Source organism: Camelus dromedarius, chromosome 24 (assembly GCF_036321535.1).
Source record: "Camelus dromedarius isolate mCamDro1 chromosome 24, mCamDro1.pat, whole genome shotgun sequence".
Taxonomy (NCBI): domain Eukaryota; kingdom Metazoa; phylum Chordata; class Mammalia; order Artiodactyla; family Camelidae; genus Camelus; species Camelus dromedarius.
In genome coordinates, this window is record NC_087459.1 from 31,759,441 (window position 1) to 31,778,969 (window position 19,529).

A 19,529-nucleotide genomic window follows, 5' to 3' on the forward strand; every position below is an offset into this window, starting at 1 on the left:
CCTATTTACCTGCCTGTCATCTACCTGTTTATCCACTCTCTCCCTCTCTCTCTCCATCCATCCATCCATCCATGTCTTTGTTCTTGTTTCTATTACTTAGAGTGAGGAGAAGAGGCAATGGCAGAATCATAGTCTGCCATTTGACCTGAAACCCCTCAGATACTCTTCTTATACTTTCAGAAGAAAATATTGCAGAATAAATCCAAATTGTCACTTTTATGTTTTCTAATAAATACAGGCTCTCAAGTGCAGCTGCGTGACTTTAAAATTTCACGAGTAACATATTTCTTCAATATGCATTCCATTCTCATTGCAAGATTTTGCCGGCACCGTGGGACATGATCACCAGGCTCCTTGTGATAATCCGATCATCCTGAGCAGTTAATAGCAGGTACTGGTAGTAAGTATGTATATTGAGAACGTGGGTAAGGAAATAAGAAGGGGAAATTACATTTATTGCATGTCTACTATGTTCTAGGAGCTCTATCTAAATTATCTGTTTGAATTTGAACAAGCAAGCACTCTGTAAGGTGTTTACTCACATTTGACAGAGAAGGCTCGTCTCAGTCCTCGGGAACCCATGTCAGACTACCTGCTGTGTCCCTTCACGGCAGCAGGAGAAGGGAGGGAGTGCGCTGGTGACAAGGGTGCTTACCCACATCACGTCTCGGGAGTGAGTTCTCGCCTTTCCTCCCGCAGCCACAAGACTAGCAAGGAGCAGAGTCGAGATCTGAACCCCTGTTCCTCTGGCATCCATCAGATTTGGCTCCAACAAGCTTTTTAAGAAAGTGAGATTTACTAGGTCATTCTCAAATATTTTATTCCTCAGAGTTATAATCCCTATTCCATACTGAATTAAGAAATTTGTTAAGCTTTATTTTAAAAAAAAAATAAAATGGGATATATACATACATACGCATGTATACAAAATCTAATCACAGATTTTTGTAGAATACCTTTCAATACTAAAATTCACTTGATTAAAAAAAACAAGGATTGTAAAACACAAGACAGACTAGATTGTGAGGTCCTTGGGGACATTCATGATTATTTCTATATCTCCAACAGCTGACACTTAATAAATGCCATCCAAAATTGTTAACTAAATGAACAGACTCCAGAATCCACACTCAGGGCTGCAAACTGTTTCCAAGATTAGTCTGAACAAGAGATTTCCTTCCATCATTCCAACCAGCAAAATCAACATACACACTGGGCACCATCCAAATGGCAAACGCCCCTCATCCACGCAGCGCAGTAGGAAGACAGAGCCAGTCAGCGTAACTGCAATGTAGCTGACCGCAGGTTAACATTCTGCCTTCACAGGGGTTGATCCTCTGGGGCGGGTGACTCTATGACAAAGGTAAACGGCGTTTTAAGAAAAACTTAAGTTTTTCTTTGCTTAAACATCATGTTTTAAAAGTGAATTTGTAGAAACGTTTTTTAAAGCAAATAGTACCTTTCTCACGTTTTTCAGACTCATAAAATGGATGTTTCCAGCAGTGATGGCTGGTGACAGCGCCGTAACCACGTCTGCGGAACACACGAGCAGTCCCTCAAAGACCTCACCCTGTCCGTCCCTCTGGGCTGGTCAGGTTTCTACGCTTCCACAGGATGTTAGCTCGAACTGTTTTTGTAACCAGAATTCCAAAATGGGTTAAATAACCCCAAGAAAACAGCAGGAGTCGTCCCACAGCCCTGGACACAGTTCACCACAAACACGAGGGGCTGGGGACTCGCAGCGGGGCCCGTCCTCCACTTGGGGGCCTGACCCTCTGATCCAGCCCTTCCTTCTCTCTGCGTTCACCCAGACTAGCTCCCGGTCGCCCCACGGGCACCCTCACAATGCACAGCTCCAATATGCTTCAGACACATGTTTTCTGTTAGGAATATGATTTCCTCTTATTTGTCAAAATCTGCCGGGGATGTAAGAATGCACTCCTTTATTTATAGGTCTTACTGTTTAATAGTTGCACTTTAAATCTATTTTTCTTCCTCCAGGGGGTGTGCAAAGCCATTTAGCCATCTCAATGCCCAGTCTTTTCCCAAAGGGCACTCCCTCTGTGCTCACAGCGGCCCCCCACCAGGGGGGTTTACTAAGGTCTGTGAGCAGGCATCCTGAGCGACGCCACCAAACCACATGCACTGACTGCCTGATGCCAGCAGCTCTCACCTCGAGAACGAGCCTCTTTTTAAAAACACACATCCTCACAACACCTGTATAATTGGCAGTTCTTACATCAAGGGTATTGCTTATCTAAATGGTTACCCCCTTGGGATTCGTATTTTCAAAATATAGCTCCATTAAAGGGGGTGCTGGCGACAAAGCAAGAATATAAACACACGCGACAAGACACACATTATGCTTCTGTCTTTACGGAAACACAAAGCGCAAATTAGTTTTAACTGAGACTTAAAATACGTTAAATACTTACGACGTTATTAACACGAAGCAGAAATTAAATATCAGTCTCTTAAGACATGAAAGTAGGGTAATTTCTTCATTAAAATGTTAATGTCACCAAATAATTCAATTAAAAAAACCACACCACCACGTCTACGAGAGACACTGCCTCCTGAAAGCTCAGCGTTCGTGGGAGACGGCAGCTTTCTCCACTTTAACAAGCTTTAAATGCATCTTAATAAAATAGGTTTCATTCCAACAAGTGAAAATTCCAACATATGCTGTATAATTTTGAGTTACTAGTGGTAGTCATTTTGAATTACTAATAATGCACATGTGGGATTTTTTTTCAGTTGGTCCATCAGGTTTGGTCTAGAACTCAATTTTTAGAAACTAAAAAACATGCTTATTTTAATTAATAATAAAGCAATTATATATGATAATTAATTCAGACACTAGTAAGTGTCACTTTACCTAATAATTAACAATTAACAATGATAATTAGAACCAGTATCACCTTACTGCACGCCAGGCACTGTTAGGCACGTGTTGCGTGTATTTACAACACCAGGTGTCACTGCTGCTTCCGTGAGACAGAGGGGAGGCTCCGGACCGCACGCCCAGCCCGCGGTGCGGCCAGACTCAAAGCAGGTGGCGCGTCCCCAGCCTGGCGCTCCCCACTCCGCAATGTGCCATCTCTCCCACCTGGCTTTTGTCACAGGGCAGCAACGTGGAAGAAGGTAGCACACCTTACGTGGGAGGGCGGGACTCCGTGCTTTAACTCGCTAGACGACATTCAAGAACTCCTCTGTGCCCCCAGGCCCTTCTCAACCTGTGGAAAGACGCCACGTCACTCCACACTCCCGAGTCCTCCTTCTACTCGGGCAAATGAGTCATTGTGGTGCCTCCAGCGCCTTCATCATTAAGAGTCTGTCCACTTTTCTGTTACACCCTCCCTGTGTGAGCTTGGCACAGCTTCTTGAAACAGATTTATCTTTGAGTTTTTGAAAGTTACATGGGTAGGTACAATGCAAGAAAAGAAAACAAACAAATGAGGCCACCACCCACAGGCCGTGCGCTGGGATGCGGGCAACGGCTGCGGTCAGCGACATCACTGTCTACCATCAAATTAGGAAAATAACACAGAGGTGATACAGGTATCTGCGGCCCCGCCAGGTCCATCCGTCACAATGAGTCCTGCATCCTGCTTTAAGCTGAAATTCACCAGTCAGCCTCAGGGTCAAAAGATCTTCCAAATTCATCTTTTCTTGTGATATTTTCTGAAGTCAAAAATGACCCCCTCAATTGATGAATATAGCATCAAACTAAGCAAATGTTCCTAAAAGTGTTCTTTCTAAAGACCGATAAGCCAATTTTCCTAACAAACGTCCTATCCAAGACGTTTACTTTCTTGGCATCTGACTCTTGATTCCATCCCCAGCTCTGCACTGGGCGCCGTGGCTGACTGAAGGGTGCGCGGTCAAAGGAAGGCACTGCCTGGAAAGGAGCCCAACCCTCTGCAGGCGAGGCCGCTGCACCACACGATGTGATGAGCCCCATGTCAGGCGCCAGTGAGCCCAGGGCTGGACGCGGCTTCAGAAAAGAGGGGACGCCCGAGTCATCCTGCAGACGCGCAGGCAGAAGGTGGGGGGCGAGGGCACTCCAGGCAGGGCATTTGTGCAGAGCAGCATGGCAGCGGAAGGGCGCGCTGATCTAGGGGAGGAGGGAAAAGATGGCGGGGAAGCTGTGCTACGCTGACGCAGAGTCTGAGGAGGCCACAGGACCTCGTGACCCACGTGAGATCCAGCAACACAGCTCAGAATCAAAAGCTGACTTGGAGGTTCCGGGCATAAGCAAGCCATGTTAACAGAAACGAACGGTAAGGTGCGGGTAGCTCCCAACAACAAAATACATTTTAATGGGAGGACAGAAAAGAAAGCATCTCAGAAAATTCCTGAGCAAGACAGCCACAGAGCAGGAAAACTGGAACATGGGGGTGCAAAGAGACGGCCAGCCCTGTCCCGAGGGCCGGGGAGATGAGGACCCGCAGGGAGCCCCAGATGTGGAGAGGAAAGGGCACCTTCCACCCGCCCGGGGCAGTGCGCGGAGACCAGACAGGAAGCAGCCAGCCTCAGCAGGCTAAAGAGGGCCACCGAGGGAGGAGGCCGAGGACAAGGAGCCAGGGCAGTCATCTGACTGCAGCCACGGCAAAGACCGGATTGCCTGGGGAGGAGGGCAGTGTCTGCTTGCAGACGTCCAGAGGAGGGTGGATGGAGAAAGGAGAAAACAGGGCCAAGCCGTTGGGGGAGATGGGCTCCGGGAAGTGAGGGGGCTCCAGGCTTGACCCGAAGCAGGGAACGTGGAAACGAATACATGAATATATGCACGTATGTGTATGACTGACACATTATGCGGCACACCAGAAATGGAAACACTATAACTGACCAGGCTTCAGCAAAAAAAAAATAAATAAATAAATAATAAGTAAGTAAATAAATAAATAAATAAAAAATAAAAAAACCCCGAACAGATGCAGGAATACCCTTCTGGAACAGGCCGGGGGCAAGTAAGAGGAGGCAATACACAGAGATGGAAGGGATTTACAGAGTGGACGCTGGCTGCCTTTTCCTCAAAGACTCGGGAGCGTGCTGAGTGGGACGCGCAGGGAGCCGGGCCTCGGGGAAAGCGGTGCGCCTGAGCCCCAACCGTGATGGAAGGTGAACGCACTACGTTATTTTCTAAAATGATCTATCAGTAGACAATTAAATTCCTTAAACAAACGTCCTTCTCTCTTCAAAATGAGAGAATTCCCTTAGCACATTTGGAATTCACCCCTTATACTCTACTTACTTTATGCGATGAACATAATTTATAGGAAATCTTTATTGAGATCCTGTTAAACGGTATATTAATGGGAGACCCCAAGGGGCATGCCAGTGCATCTCTCATTTCCTGTGTGTGTGTGTGTGTGTGTGTGTGTGCGCGCGCGCACGCACACACGCGTGTGGCCAGGCGTGTGTCCCACATAAGCTCTTTTATTATTCAGTTCATGGAAATAAGAGAGTGTCATTTATCAGCAACCTAAAACCCAGAGTTAATAAAATTTCTGGGGCTCTCTTCCCTCCTGCTACGTGCAAGTTACTCTCATTTACTTCAAACAGAAATACACGTGTGTTCTCAAGGAATGCAAACCCACTCTTCTTCAAGTAATTGGGAATATGGTCTAAAATGATTAAATTGGGTTTCTGTAAAGTTATGTATATAGGGGAGCAGCTCAAATAAAATCTCATCGCCACTGAACTTCTTCCAGAAACCGCAGCTTCAGTCTGTTCACCCTGACGACACAGCCACTTTCTAAACGTACCCAGCGCTCCCCCTCTTCACTCAGATGCGTTCTTTCACTTTTATTATTTTGGGGCCTGGAGAGCACCAACCTGCTAAGTGTTGAATAAATATTCACTGCAAATGGAATTTCTTTTCAATCGACTAGTCTGCACTTGTGAAAATTATTTTTACAAAGCAAGCAAGCAATGTGTGGAGAGAGAATCCTGCGTGCACGCTGAAGGGAGGCCGCTGCCCGAGGGGCACAGAGCTGGGAGCTGGTCTCTCCCGGGCCAGTTTGTGATCCGTGTCTGAGTCTTACCAGCACGCCCAGCACGTGCAGATTTCCGGCCACCCGACCAGCCCTATAGCTTGGTCTTCCCCGCGTTCTTTTGATGGCTCTGGCTAACAATTTATAGTCTCAGGTGACAATACTACCCTCGGCGCACCCTCCAGCCTGAAGTAGCTTTGCCTCCCAACTCAGCCCCCCTCCCTCTCCGCACCCCAACTGGGCGTGTCAAGGAGAACCTCCTGGGTCAGCACTCGGACCCACCCTGGCTCTGCAGCCGCCCTGACAGCTGTCCTGCTTCGCCTCCGTGGGCCGGCCGTTAAAACCCAGGCAGCTCATCCTCGGTACCTCGTGTGGTAACGGATGTTCTGTTGAAACACATACTCTGGCTGATGAAGTGTTATGTCAAAAGCCCTTTGCTGCTGGGGGCAGGGGAAGCACATTTGGTAAGTCATGATTGGATTCATCCAGGAGGTTTTACTCCTTGGATCTTGAATACAAAATTGCCCACTTTGTAAAACTTAAGGCCCTTGTTTAATCAGGAACATGACAGGTAAGCAGGTTTGACTTTTGCCTCCAAGGCCTTAGGCTGTCCCGATGCCCTGTGTGTGGGACTCAGGCTGGAGAGCTGCATTAAGCGGCCTTTCAAAAGTGGTTCTCTCTCAATCGCCCCTGTTGAAATCATAGCTGAAGAAGTGGGTTTCTCTCTGGTTTGGTGACATTTGGTTTCACAGTATCTGCTGCAAGAGTGAGTGTGTTGCAGGAAGCTGAGCACCTGGGGACCAAGATCAGCAAAGGTGCAGACTGCGGGCGGGCGTGTCCCCTGAGAGCCGGCCAGCACAGCCCGGCTGCCCAGGTCTCTGCGACCGCAGGGGCGGGCCTGGCCCCTGAAGGGGCCTCCTCCCCTCCTCCGTCTCCTGCCCGTCCTGAGAGAGGGCCCCTGCCCCCGGGGGCCGCACCGGCTGGAAGTCTGACTCACTCTGCGTCGGGCTGAGAAAAGCTTCATCAGCATAACGTCTGCATAAGCCTGGCACAGGCTCTTCCCGCTTCTGTTCTCTGACAGTGCGTTAGCTTTGCTGGGCTCATAAAGCGGAAGTTCAGAGTTCACCTGCTGCAAACTCATTTCACAGCTGGGAAAACCGAGGCCAGAGTCTCAGCAGCCTCTGTGGCTTCATCTGAGGCGGGTTCTCTACCGAACAGACTCGCGCTCTCCACCCGGGGGCCAGCGTTACCATCGGGCCCTTTGCATGACGACATCTAGGTGCCTATGATGATATTGTTTCAGTTCTAACAGAAACTAATTAATTTTCATCAAAAGCATTATGAATAAAAAAATCAGATGTGCTGAAAAATGAATTAAAACTAATGAAGGAATGTCACCAATTGAAAACAGGTTGATTTTAATTAATTTGGAGGCGAGAGAGCCAAGTCCTGTTTTGCAGGTGACAGGACTTTAACAACTTTTTCTCCACAGTAAAAGCTCCTTTTTAAAAAAAACAGCTAGAGACAAAGGTAATAAATCATATCCCATCTGCAGTCACAGAAAAGACAGGCTGAAGCCAGACTGTTCAACCTGGTCCAGGGCACAAAGCGCGCAGAGCCCACACGACGTGGAATCCGGAGTAAATACAAGGGAACAAAAAGTCCGGGGAAGTGGTTCTGGTCTCCCTTCCGGGGAGGCGCTGGGCCCCCCGCTAAGCTGCAGATGAATGCACAAGCCAGTTAACTCAGCGCCGGCCCAGCACCTGGAAGTCAGGAGCGCCGGCGGCCCGGCTGCGAGGGGCTGCGGTTTCTCCATCATTAAGCACCGCAGGGCTGCGGGCTCGCCCCTCGCCTTCCCGGGTCCACGCTGACTAGTGAGGGGTTCGGGCAGGTGCTCAGGGCATCCTCTCCCCGCGGCCGCGCAGGCTGGGCTGCCTTCCCCCCTTGTCTGATGCACACCTTCTGAACTGGGCCCCACACACGCCACAGCATTTCTCAGCCGTAGCTGCGGTACCACCACATTCTCTTCGCTGTGCAGACTCACACGCCCTCTCTGAGCTCAGGTTAAGGGTTGTCAGGGAGCGTGAGTCCAGTGATGCAGAGCGAGGAAGAAAGAGGTGCGGTGCCTCACCCTTGGCCAGCACGTCAGCCGGACTGGGTTGCTGATCTGGCGGGGTGACCCAGACCTTCCGGAGTCTTTAGGTGACTTTCCCCAGTTGTGGCACTCCTGCACTCAGGGCCCATGGCAGGACGGGTGCCCGTGGGCTCAGAGACGGGGGAGCTTGTGATGACAGGGTCAGCAGCAGCTGTGTCAGTAAGCTGGCCCTCCCGGTGTTAGCAAACTCCTAGGTTAACTCCCTGAATTACATGGACGCTGAGAGCTCTCAGAGGGCTGTGTGCGGTCTCTCCAGGGCAGTCCTGCTCAAGTTTTAGTGAGTACCAGGTCACCTGGAGAGCTTGCTGGACCCAGATTCCGGGACCCCACCCCCAGGGACTCCGGTCGCAGGCCTGTGTAGGACTCTGAGAGTTTGCCTGTCCAGCCAGCATCCAGGAGAAGTGGATGCTGCAGCCCCGGGTCACACTGTGTAGCTCTGCCCTGGAACCTCTGAGCAGCATCACTCGAGAACTTGGCTGTTCAACCCCCAGCTGCAGGATCACCCTGGAACTTGTCAGAACTCTTGCTTTCCTCAGACTCTAATGTGCCCATGAATCAGCTAAGTATCTTGCTAAGATGCAGAAGTTAATTCAGAAGCATTGAGATGGAGCTCGGAATCTTGCGTTTCTAACAAGCTCCCAAGAGGATGTGCTAATCACTGGTCCAAGGACAACACTTTGAGTTTAGCCCAATAATCGGCAGCCCTAACTATACAGAAAAGTCACCCAGGTGCTTTTTAAGAAGTCCTGAACCAGCCCAGGTGATTTTCACGGGCATCTAGGGTTAAGGAACAGTGTCATGTATTTCAAATATTTTGTCACTTTTCCTATGATTGTTGCCAAATATATCGGCCCAGCACTTCCCTGAGTTCCGTGCAAGCTTCCGTTTGTCAGTGGATTCCCTGTTTTCCCCCAGTCCAGGCACCCTCAGTAGGACAGTCAGGGGTCCACCTTTCCCGCACGTCCTTCCCTGTTTCAACTTTCATCACTAAGCTAAGCACAGTCCTCTCATTACCACTTTCACTGAACATGGGCTTTATGTATTTTTGCCCATTATCAACCATTAAAGAATTTTGAAAAACTATATGCCCCTCACATATTTGAAGCTTACATTTAAGTAGTTACATTTAATCTCTCGCGTATTTTAAACAAAACTTCAGATCACTCTTTTAAATGCATCTAAAGGGACCAAAATTCCTTTGTGAAATGATACCTGTCATCATTCACTTAAAAATCTCTTTTTAATATGAAAATGAACATATGCATGTATATGCATGACTGGGACACTGTGCTGTACTCCAGAAATGGACACATTGTAACTGACTATACTTTAATAAAAAAATAAAAATAACCTCCTTTTAATACCTAGGAATTCTACATCATTCCTTTTCTCCTTCCATCCATGGGCAGAATTTTCCTTACTATAACATGTATCATGCTTGCAAGTCTTTTTATTTCTACCAGACTTCTCTACTTAAGAAACGATAACTATTTCATTATTTTTTTTCAAATTCCTATGATCCTAAAACTCTAAATGTTAAAAAAAAAAAAGTCTGGGTTGGTTATCCATTATAATTATTATGAACATTTAATAATCAAACCAACATACATCATTACAAATTTTGAAAGATCCTGATTGAAATAAAAAGTAAAATTCTGTTGCGATGCATCTCTTAGTGAGATGAGTGGGACGGTTCTCTTTTTAATTAGGTCGCGCATTCATGGGTGGATATTATTCTAGCTAAAATGAGAAAGAATTCAGCATCAATTTTATCTCTATTTTTTGCTTGCATAAATGTATGCACTGTGAAAACTTATTTTCATAACGAAGTAGGTGGGGGTGGAAGCTTTGTTCTGGGAGTTGTCAGTCACTTTGACATTATTCCTATGCCTACGCCCCAAACCACACAGCAGTTTATGGTCAAACGTTCTTTTTCATGATCTGTAGGCTGACAAGTGGATTAGGCCCTCCTTTAATTTTCGTAGAGAACTAAGAACTACACGCCACCTGACTTGCAGGAGGATCTCCTCCCCAGTTACTACAGGCATCCACTTTCTCAGCACTGACCCCAGGGCTGGAAATGGCCCATTGTCTGGCAAGCGGAGGGCCTGCCAGTCCAGAGCAGTGCACCAAGGACAGACTGGGATTTGAGGGAAGGCCTTGCTTTTGTGAGGTGGGAGGGGAGCCCATGCGAGAGGGAGCTGGAGGATCTGCCCCTGTCCTGCAGATGCCCTCAGGCGGGTCAGTCTGGACAAAAGGACACACGCCCCTTTGGGATGTAGAAACTGATTCCCGGAAACCCGTCCATCTCTGGGGACCCTGGAGTAACTGATCCCTGATCCGAAGATCCTGGAGCTGGACTAACCCCTCCGTTAGTGGGGAGCGGAGCTGACATGATCTTTCCCAAACTAACACCCCCAGGGACCAAGCAGCCTGGCAGCAGAAACGGCTCCACCCACCAAGCAGCGAGAGACTCTCTCCAGCTTCTCCAACTTTCACTGCGTGTCTGACGGAGACTGGGTGTAGCCAAGGTTTCTCTGCTAAGAATAAGAAGGGGCCAGCACGAAAATGAGTGGCCCCTGGCCGGCGTCCCCGTGGCGCACAGCCAGGCGCCGGCGGGATGAGCAAACACACGGGACAGGAGCAGCCTCTGCCCAGGCCGGCCGCCCCACCAGCTCCCCACCCTCCTGCTTGTGAGAGGCTGTTCGCACTTCCTGACCAGCTAGCTCTGTTCTTGTCCTGGAAGCTGGCCCGGTCCGTGGGGGGAGCGTGTCCGCTGACTCTAGGTGCTGCTGTCCCCTTACTGGGGTGTCCTCCTCCTCAGCTCTTCAGCCAACCACATCTTACTCCCCCTCGGGGTCTCAGCTCAGTCTCAGTCCCCCAGGGAACCTTCCCAACTCCCCCAGACCTGGTGGGGCCCCACCCCCGGGGTTCCATGGTGAGCTGTGCTGCTCTCGGTCACGGCCCACGTGCTCGTCTTAGTCACCTACTGAACTCCATGACCTCTCACCCCTGGTTTCCCTTCCTGCCTGATGCAGAGCGCAAGGCTTGGTACACAAGAGATCTTCCGTAAATAGCTGGAATGATGCTGAAGCATCAGCACTGGCCATGTACAGCACGCAGGCCACGCACTGACCACTTCTCGGGGGCACCATTAACACAGCTGATTACAGACCCTGGCGGTGTGCAGTGCAACTGCCCCAAAGGAATGACTCATTGTACCGGCCCAGCACACACTTCTCCACAACCACAGACCTTCGGTAAAGGGACCTGAGGCATGCAACTGCTCCTGCGAGCAAAGGGACCTGGAGCCAAAGTCTTGCTGGTCGGGACCAGCCCTGACCACCACTGGAGACAATTCCAGGAGCTCACAGAGGTCAAAGATGCGTCATGGGTGGTTTCACCCAGAGTTCCTTTTGTACACAAAGTGTTCTGCGTTCATAAAGAACCGTCCTGCCTAATATGGTGACCTCGGGACACATGAGGGTCCAAAATGATTCAAAATTAACAAAATTAAACATCCTCTCCCTCAATCACACAGATCACATTCCAAGGACTCACTAGCCCCACGCAGGTGACAGCCACCACACTGTACTGTACAAATACAGAAGATTCCCATCATCACAGAAACTTGTGTTGGCTCACGGGTCTCACCTCAAATGCTTCCAGAGCAGTAGCTTGTTGCAGAAAAATGTGTTACAGCTCAGTGTTACAGCTCAGTTGTGACAGCAACCTGGATGCAGGCGAGAGACCAAGCAGCACTCGGAGGGCTACAGAACTCAGGTTTATTACACCAGCAGGCCCAGAAGGGTTAACACTCCAAGCTCGGGACCCCGTCTGCAGGTTTACACAGGCCTTTTATAGGATGCCAGTTCTACGCTTTGCAACATCATATGCAAATAAAGTACAACAGAAGTTAACCAACCAGGAACAAGCTTTGTAGAAATAGACCAATCAGGAGTGAGAGAAATGGACCAATCAGGAGTGAGCTCCATACAAATGAAGTACTACAAATGGACCAATCAGAAGTTAGGGAAGTGGACCGATCAGAAATGAGAGTAATAACCAATCAGGAGTGAGAGTAGTAACCAATCAGGAGTGAAGGAAATAACCAATCAGAAGTGAGCTCAGGGAACCAATAGAGTTTGAGGTGTAAGTTAGCCACTTTAGAGGCAAAAAGTGAGATAGAGCCTCTGGGCCAGGGAACCGGCCGGTGCTAAGAGGAGAGCAGCGGCCCTGCCCAGGGGTCCTGCCGGTCTTTTCATGGGGCTCCCCGCCTCAGCTAATGTCAGAACCAACATCAGAGTCAGAAACATTTCTCTCCAAAAAGGAAGTCTGTTAATCCAAGTACCCAAGTTATTTTAAGAACAAAGAGACAAAACACCCCACTCCAAACACCTGCCCCTCACACGGCATTAAACCTGCAACAATGTGAACTTCCACAGTGAATATTCCCCCCAAACCAAGAACAGAGCGCTCGCAGGAAGACTAGGGCCTCTGATGGGCTCACTGGGGAAGTGGCCCCGGCGTGGCCACTTCACCAGATGGCTTTTAAAGCCAGAGAAGTTTCTCTCAACCTGTAGGCACTGGTTTCTGTCATCTCAAGGTGCTGTGCAGGAGAAAGGGAACGCAGTCAAGCAGTAAACGCGTCCCGCAGAGGGCTGGCGTGGAATTGTCGTCTACAGTGATACCTTAGGAGGGAAGCCTCGGGAGGAGTGAGGAGCAGGAAGCTGTTATGGACTGAACTGTGTCCCCTAAAACTCGTATGTCGAAGCCCTGACCCGCTTGTGACTGTCTTTGGAGACAGAACCTCTGAGGAGGTAGTTAAGGTAAAATGGGATAATAGGGGTAGGGCCCTAACTCGAGATGACTGGTGTCCTTACTAGAAAGAAGGCACTAGCCACGCCCCCATCTCTCCCTCCCTCTCTTCCTTCCCCTGCCTCCGGGGAGGGAGAGGTCAAGGGAGGACACAGAGAACACGGCCGTCCGCAAGCAGGGAGAGAGGTCTCGCCAGAAAGCAACCCTCCGGCACCTTGATTGTGAACTTCCAGCCCCCAGAACTGTGCGCAAACAAATGCTGTTCGAGCTGCCCCACCTGGGGTATATTTCCTGGCAGCCTGAGCTGACTAATCAAAGAGTTTTCACTTATACATCTAAGTTACGTTACGCATATGTATATAAGTTATGTATGTAACTTACACGTAAGTTGTAAGGAAATCAGTTTCTACAAGTGACAGACTGAATGACTTAGAGATGAGGAACTTATATTAACAGTGCATCTGCAGAGCAGCCCACTTCGTAAGTTACTGTGGACACACGGCCTCCAGAACACGGGCCCCGGCACTGGTGCACATCACTCGTCAGTTCTGCCCGCAGGAGGGTCCTGCTGGCGGGACAGCGACGCTCTGGCTTGAAGCTGTAATTCCACGGACTTATTCTGTTTGTTTCCTACATAATCCATCTCTCGAAACTTCTCCATATTTTCTCTCCATAAGCCTACACTAATGGTCATATAAAAAAGAACTATTGTGGACTCTTCTCAGAGGAGTGTTGCTTCCATGCACGTTTTGCATATATTACTCTCATCTCTACCAGCCCTGTTCTTTACAGCAGGCAAAGGATTAGAAGTGGAAGTGGCAGAAACTCGGGGTGTGTGGGAAATGGCCGTTTCCAGACTGAGGACAGCCCATGTTAAAAGCGCTTGTTGGTCTTTTCATCAACGTGGGCTCCGATGGCAGAAACCAGTCTGCCTTGATCACGGCATATTGTCAGGGCCCAGGAGAGAGCTGGCACTGACTGAACACTCAGTAAATACGTGCTGAGTGAACGAGTTAACGGATGGATGGGAGCACAGTGGATGGATGGATAGATGTTTGGGAAGAATCCGGGGTCTAGCTACATGCTCAGGGGTAGGTAAGAGCTGGGAAGTATGAAAATGAGATGACTTTCCAGGGAATTTAGGAGAGGAGCCTGCTTTGGGATAGGAAGCTGAAGGACACAGGATACTTTAATTTCCAAGTGGAAGTTCCTTCAGGGCCCAACGTCCCGATCACTGGGTCAGATGGGCACGCTTTGCCCCCATCACCAGGAGCCGTGTAATCACTTGGATGAGGGAGAGAGAGATAAAGAAGGAAGTCAGAGACTAGAGGGTCAAACAAAGTCACCAAACAAAGAAACTTGTCAATAACTGAGGAATGGCATGGGGGCAGGCCTTCCATCTCAGGGCACCCTAATAAACCAGACAAAGAAGGTTAAAAATGAAAAGACAATCAGGATTTAAGAGTCAGAGTGGACTTACAATCATTCATCCAACTTTCCACTTGGCAAAAACTGAACACTCAGAAATGTCTGGAGAGACCATTTGACCGAACGTGGTACTTAAAGTCACAGAATCAGTGATTCCTCCGAGGAGAAATAAACAACAGGAAAACAAAACAAATCATCGCACAGAAGGACTAGACAAGGGAGAAGCCCCGCGTCTGGGGTAAGGAGGCCCCAGAAGAGCTGTAAACACCGAGAGAGAAGGGGCTCGGGGCGGAGCAAGGGCACAGCCAGCGAGAAGGTGCCGAGAGGCCAAGGACGGAGAGAGGGGGAGAGGAGAGTGAAAGCAGTGGTCCCGACTCTGAGGCTTGCACAGGTTAACCACTGTCCACAGAAATGGACAGAAACCCGATTTCTTCTGCAGAGCACAGGGAACTGTATTCAACATCTTGTAACCTTTAATGAAAAAAAATATGAAGCCAATATATGTGTGTATATGCATGACTGGGACACTATGCTGCACCCCAGAAACTGACACACTGTCACTGACTGTACTTCAGTAAAAAAAATAGTAATAATAATGGTCCAATGTGCAGGGGCGAGGAATGCAGATGGAAAAGAGCAAAGCCCTCGGTTCCCAACGCCCTTCACTCGTTCCCCGAGCGAGTGTTGCTGAGCCCCTGCCGTTTTCACGTCTCCCGGCCGCGTGGAGCGTACGTTCTGGCGGAGGAGACGGCACACTGAGCGGGATGAGGTTGGAGGAGACGTGGTTTGGGGAGGGGGACCAGCACTGAAAGCAAGGGGAGCGGACGCAGGCCCGCAGCCGCCGAGGCCCTCAGTCACGCGGAGCCCTGTCCCCCCGAACCTCCTCTTCGTCGCCATCACGCTGGCGGGGCGTCTCTCCACAAACGGAAGAGGAGATGAAAGAGTGCTGCTCGCAACGCTCTTCCAGGCTCGAGAGCAGAGTCAACCGCCCCCTGTGCTTCCGCGCTTCCCACCTAGCTCCGCTTCACCCGGCGTTTCACACGCCGTGTGTCCCGCGTTCACAGGCCTGCCCGCCCCTCCTGAGCAAGGAGGGAGCTCAGGCGGGCGAGAGCCGTGTGTTCCATTCATTCAGTTTCCTCGCTGCCAAGCAGGACGCCTGGTAGATATTAGATGAACAAAATACCAGAAAGGAAATTTGAATTTTTTAAATGGGGGCGGGGTATGCACTTGGGAACAAAAATGAAAATGAGATATACAGGCCCCAAAGCCAAAGGAAAGCACACAGGAGGACCTCCAGCTGCCGCTCCTCAGACTTGCAGGACGGACACAGAAGTGGGGTGAGGGCGAGCCCGAACAGCAGTCGGCACGCAAGCCGCTTCCAAGATGACGGTAAGACCACTTTTCCTGCACCCTGAGCGTTCTTCCAGGCTGGGTGACACTCAAAATATTTAATGCCCACCATGCCAACACGGCAGGGATCCCAACCCATCAGAACAGAAGCCAGTGCTCACCGTCAGTCCTTCTGGTAGAGACGCGAGATGTGGAAACGATCCAGATAATCTCAGCGCCAGTAGAGTTCACGTCAGCACAACAGTGGCCTTGATTTGTATCAAGAACATGCTTACTGTCATCATTTTTTTAATGCTATCACTAAAACGAACAAAGAAATGAAAGGTGCTAAATGTTGCCTGTTCATTTTATATTTCTTTATGATGGCAACACTTTTGCATAACTTTTTCTGAGGTCATTTTCTCTATTCAGGAGATGTCTTCTTGAGTAGATGGAAGAAATGTGGAACCACTGAACCTTCCTCACGTGAGCTGATCACCACAGGTCAGCACCGTGTGTGGGCTTTATCCATAAGTCATTCTGACTAGTCAGGGTGCTCCCCGGAGTCTGAAGGAACGGCAAGGGAGGAGGCTGAGCTCCGGAGCACATCTGGGCTGGAAGCCTTCCCAGACGAGAGCAAACCCTGGCATGATGCAGCCCGTCTGACTGAGTACAACCCCAGAGGGACAGCCTGTCGTGTATCTTTTGGGGAGAGGGAGGGGCGCGGCAGAGGGCGGGGCGTTTAACACCAGATGGGACCACTCAACTCAAGCCATCAGCAGCACAACAAGCCCCCAGGCAGCCCACCCGCGGGCCAGCTGAAGGGGTCGCCACGACTGACTCCCTCGCTGCTCCCACTCCCAAGCCCGAGCTGGGGACCGAAATGGAAAACCAGGCATTCTTTCAAGTCCTTCACTGGAGCTCGTGCTCTGCTGGGTTTTCGTCTGTATCTTGCTCCTTGGGGACATCACACAGGACGGCCTCCGGGCTTCCTGGGTGGTCATTCAAGCCGAGAACTAAGGTGAGCCAGAAAACTCTCGGCTCGCGGTTTTAGGATTCTATAAAACTAGGTAAAATAATCGTCTCCGGGATCCATCTTAGAAGCTCCTGGGCCACAAACAAGAAGTCACACTGACAACAGAAGTCACACTGTGTATGTTCTGCGACGACCTGCTTTGCCCCGTACAGGCCCTGAGCGTGGGGACTGACTCTGCGCCAAGGAGGAGATTCCTGAAGACCGTAAAAGGTGAGAGGGTGCCTGGCACAACCAAGACCCTGGCAGGGACCGCTGCTGAGAGCTCGCTAGTTACGGCACAGAGAGAGCCCACATCTTCAGATACATTTCTGGCTGCTATTATTTCTGGCATAAATTCCACTTTTTTTTCACTGCTCAGATACAAAGTGTTTTTGGAGAAGAGGGGAACCCAGCACTCCGGATTTGGTAATGCTCTTCACGGCGCTAAGTGGCCTTCCTCTTTAACAACACTTTACTCGATTTTCTTAAGGCTTGATTTAACATTCTCAGCCACCTTGTAAAGATCTACAATTTTAATTACCTGCTGTAATTGCCTTCTCTAAGAGCCAAAAGCACATCATTTATTGTGATCGGTAATAAAACATTATAACTAAGTGGGAAAGGTAGATCTGAGCTGTTAACAAAAGGTGACCACACGTGACGCTTCACACACAAAGCAGTAACCAGATGAACTCTCCACGTGGTTTTAACAATTGAAAACAAGTCTGCAATATAAATAATTTACAAGCTGGAGTTTGAAAACCTCAAAAATGCTGAAGGAAGAGAAACCAAACAGGTGTTTCTTAATTACCAGGTTGGGCATGTTGAATTCATTCAGGAAAGGAAAGCGTGTGGGGCGGGGTGCATCATTTGGGTTCAGCTCCGGAGAAAACTGCTTGTGCAACTCACAACTCGTTCTGCGGTTTCATCTCAGCTGGTGGCTGTTACTTTGTTTGGGATTTCCCCGGACAGGATGTGCCATGAATAGATGCTAGAGTTCATAAAATGACTGCAAGGAAAATTCTATTTTCCATCCCCCTTGTCTGTGCCCTCTACAAATTTCTTATCTTTTTGTATCAATTCCAGTGACAGGGGAAGCAGACAAAGCACTTCAACAAACGTAACATCCAAAGTGATCAGAGCTGGAAAGACGTTTACTGCATGAGTAAGATACAATGTCGAGTCACTCTCCATGCATTATAAGTTTTGAAATGTGATGTTTGCATATTACAAGCCTAGAGTGAAATGATCTCACGTTCTCGGCCAACTGAATTTAGGATGTGGCTGTTGGCTATGGTCAGGAAACTGGATCCCAGAGTCAAGGGTAAAAATCATTTGGGTTACTTCTATTTCCAGTGCTAAAACTGCCACAATTAAAAGAGTCCTGTGTTTAAATATCTGAATATAGTTATTTAAATTGGTATGGTTAACAAGGGGCCGGAGTCGGGAAGCTGGTTTGGAGAAATTATTAAAGTTGAGTTTTGTTCAGTAGATTGTAAAAAATCTGATTAGGCAAATCACTGCAGAATGATAATTTGTGCCCTTAAATAATTATACTATAATTGGGAGAAGTAAATGGATACTTATGGCTGATTTACTGAATCCCACTGGTCAGCTCTGCTTGGTGAATGACCTCTCCCGCCCAGGTGCTCCCCTTCCTCCCTGGGTGTGGCCTGCTTATTGTGCAACAGGTGCCCCAACAGGCCAGCCTGGGAAGCAGGGAGCAGAGCCGTGCACGTGGGGCCCGGGAACCCCAGGGACAGGCCACGCGGTGCCTAACGCATCACTGACAATGACACAACTGAGCTATTACACGCTGTAATCTACCGCCACGGTGCTCCGTCAGCAAGCTTGATGCCCTGACACCAGTCTCATCTCCCAGTAAACCTGTGTCCAGGTGAGTGGGGTCTGGCTCCCAGTCTACCCAAATGTAAATGGGGGTTACAGGAGGGGGCCAGCCTCCAAGCTGTGTCTGCACGGACGACGCACTGGCGTTACCTGGATTGAATGTTCAACGCGGAAGGTTCTGGCATCAAAACAGAAGCTGTCACTTTTTAAAACGCAGCCAAGCTCCTCCGAGGCCGGGGGTGGGGTGGGGGGGAAGAGCTCCCTCAGAGAATCTCCCATCCAGAGGGAGGGCTGGCTCGGTGGACAGCTGCTTTCCCCCGCGGTGGGCTTCTGCCTCGGGCTTCCCTCATCTGGATGTATGCTGACACCAAGGGCATGTCCGGCCTCCGGGGGACAAGCTGTTCCCTTTTTACAGGAGAAACGAGGGGTCGGGAGTCAAATAAGCCTTGTTGCGAGCCCTCAACGCCCCATTCCCTGCTCTTGTGACTTCGGTCCATAACCTGACTTCTCAGGGCCTTCTGGTGCCCTCAGATTTGAAACGGGTTGATCACTAACTCAGGGAGCTACTGTGCAAGTTAAGAAGGAAAAGGTCCCTGAAACACCTGTCTCCAGCTCAAGGGCCGTCGGTGCCCTTCTGCCTACGCCCCCGGGGTGGTCATTCAGCGGTGAGCTTGTTTATAGATTATCATCACATCTAACACAGCTTGGAGCAGCTTTTGCTTTTATATCACCTAGAAGAAATTTTTTTTTAAAAACTATGTATCGTTTCCACAGTTTAAGTTGATACCTAAAGTTTTTCAACATAGACCTGCAGGACTCCAAAGAATAACATTTCCAGTGTATTTTAATATTTTAATATTCTGGTGTATTTTAATAATATACACTATTGCAGCGCTGTTCTATATGTATCCAGAGGAAGCTAAATATTTGACAGAGCAGG

General features: G+C 49.3%; 1 protein-coding gene across 3 annotated transcripts in view; it reads right to left on the reverse strand.

Moving 5' to 3' along the window:
- The window catches only part of SDK1 (sidekick cell adhesion molecule 1), a 451,634-nt gene that overhangs the window by 288,143 nt on the left and 143,962 nt on the right, over positions 1 to 19,529 (reverse strand). The window lies entirely within an intron of this gene.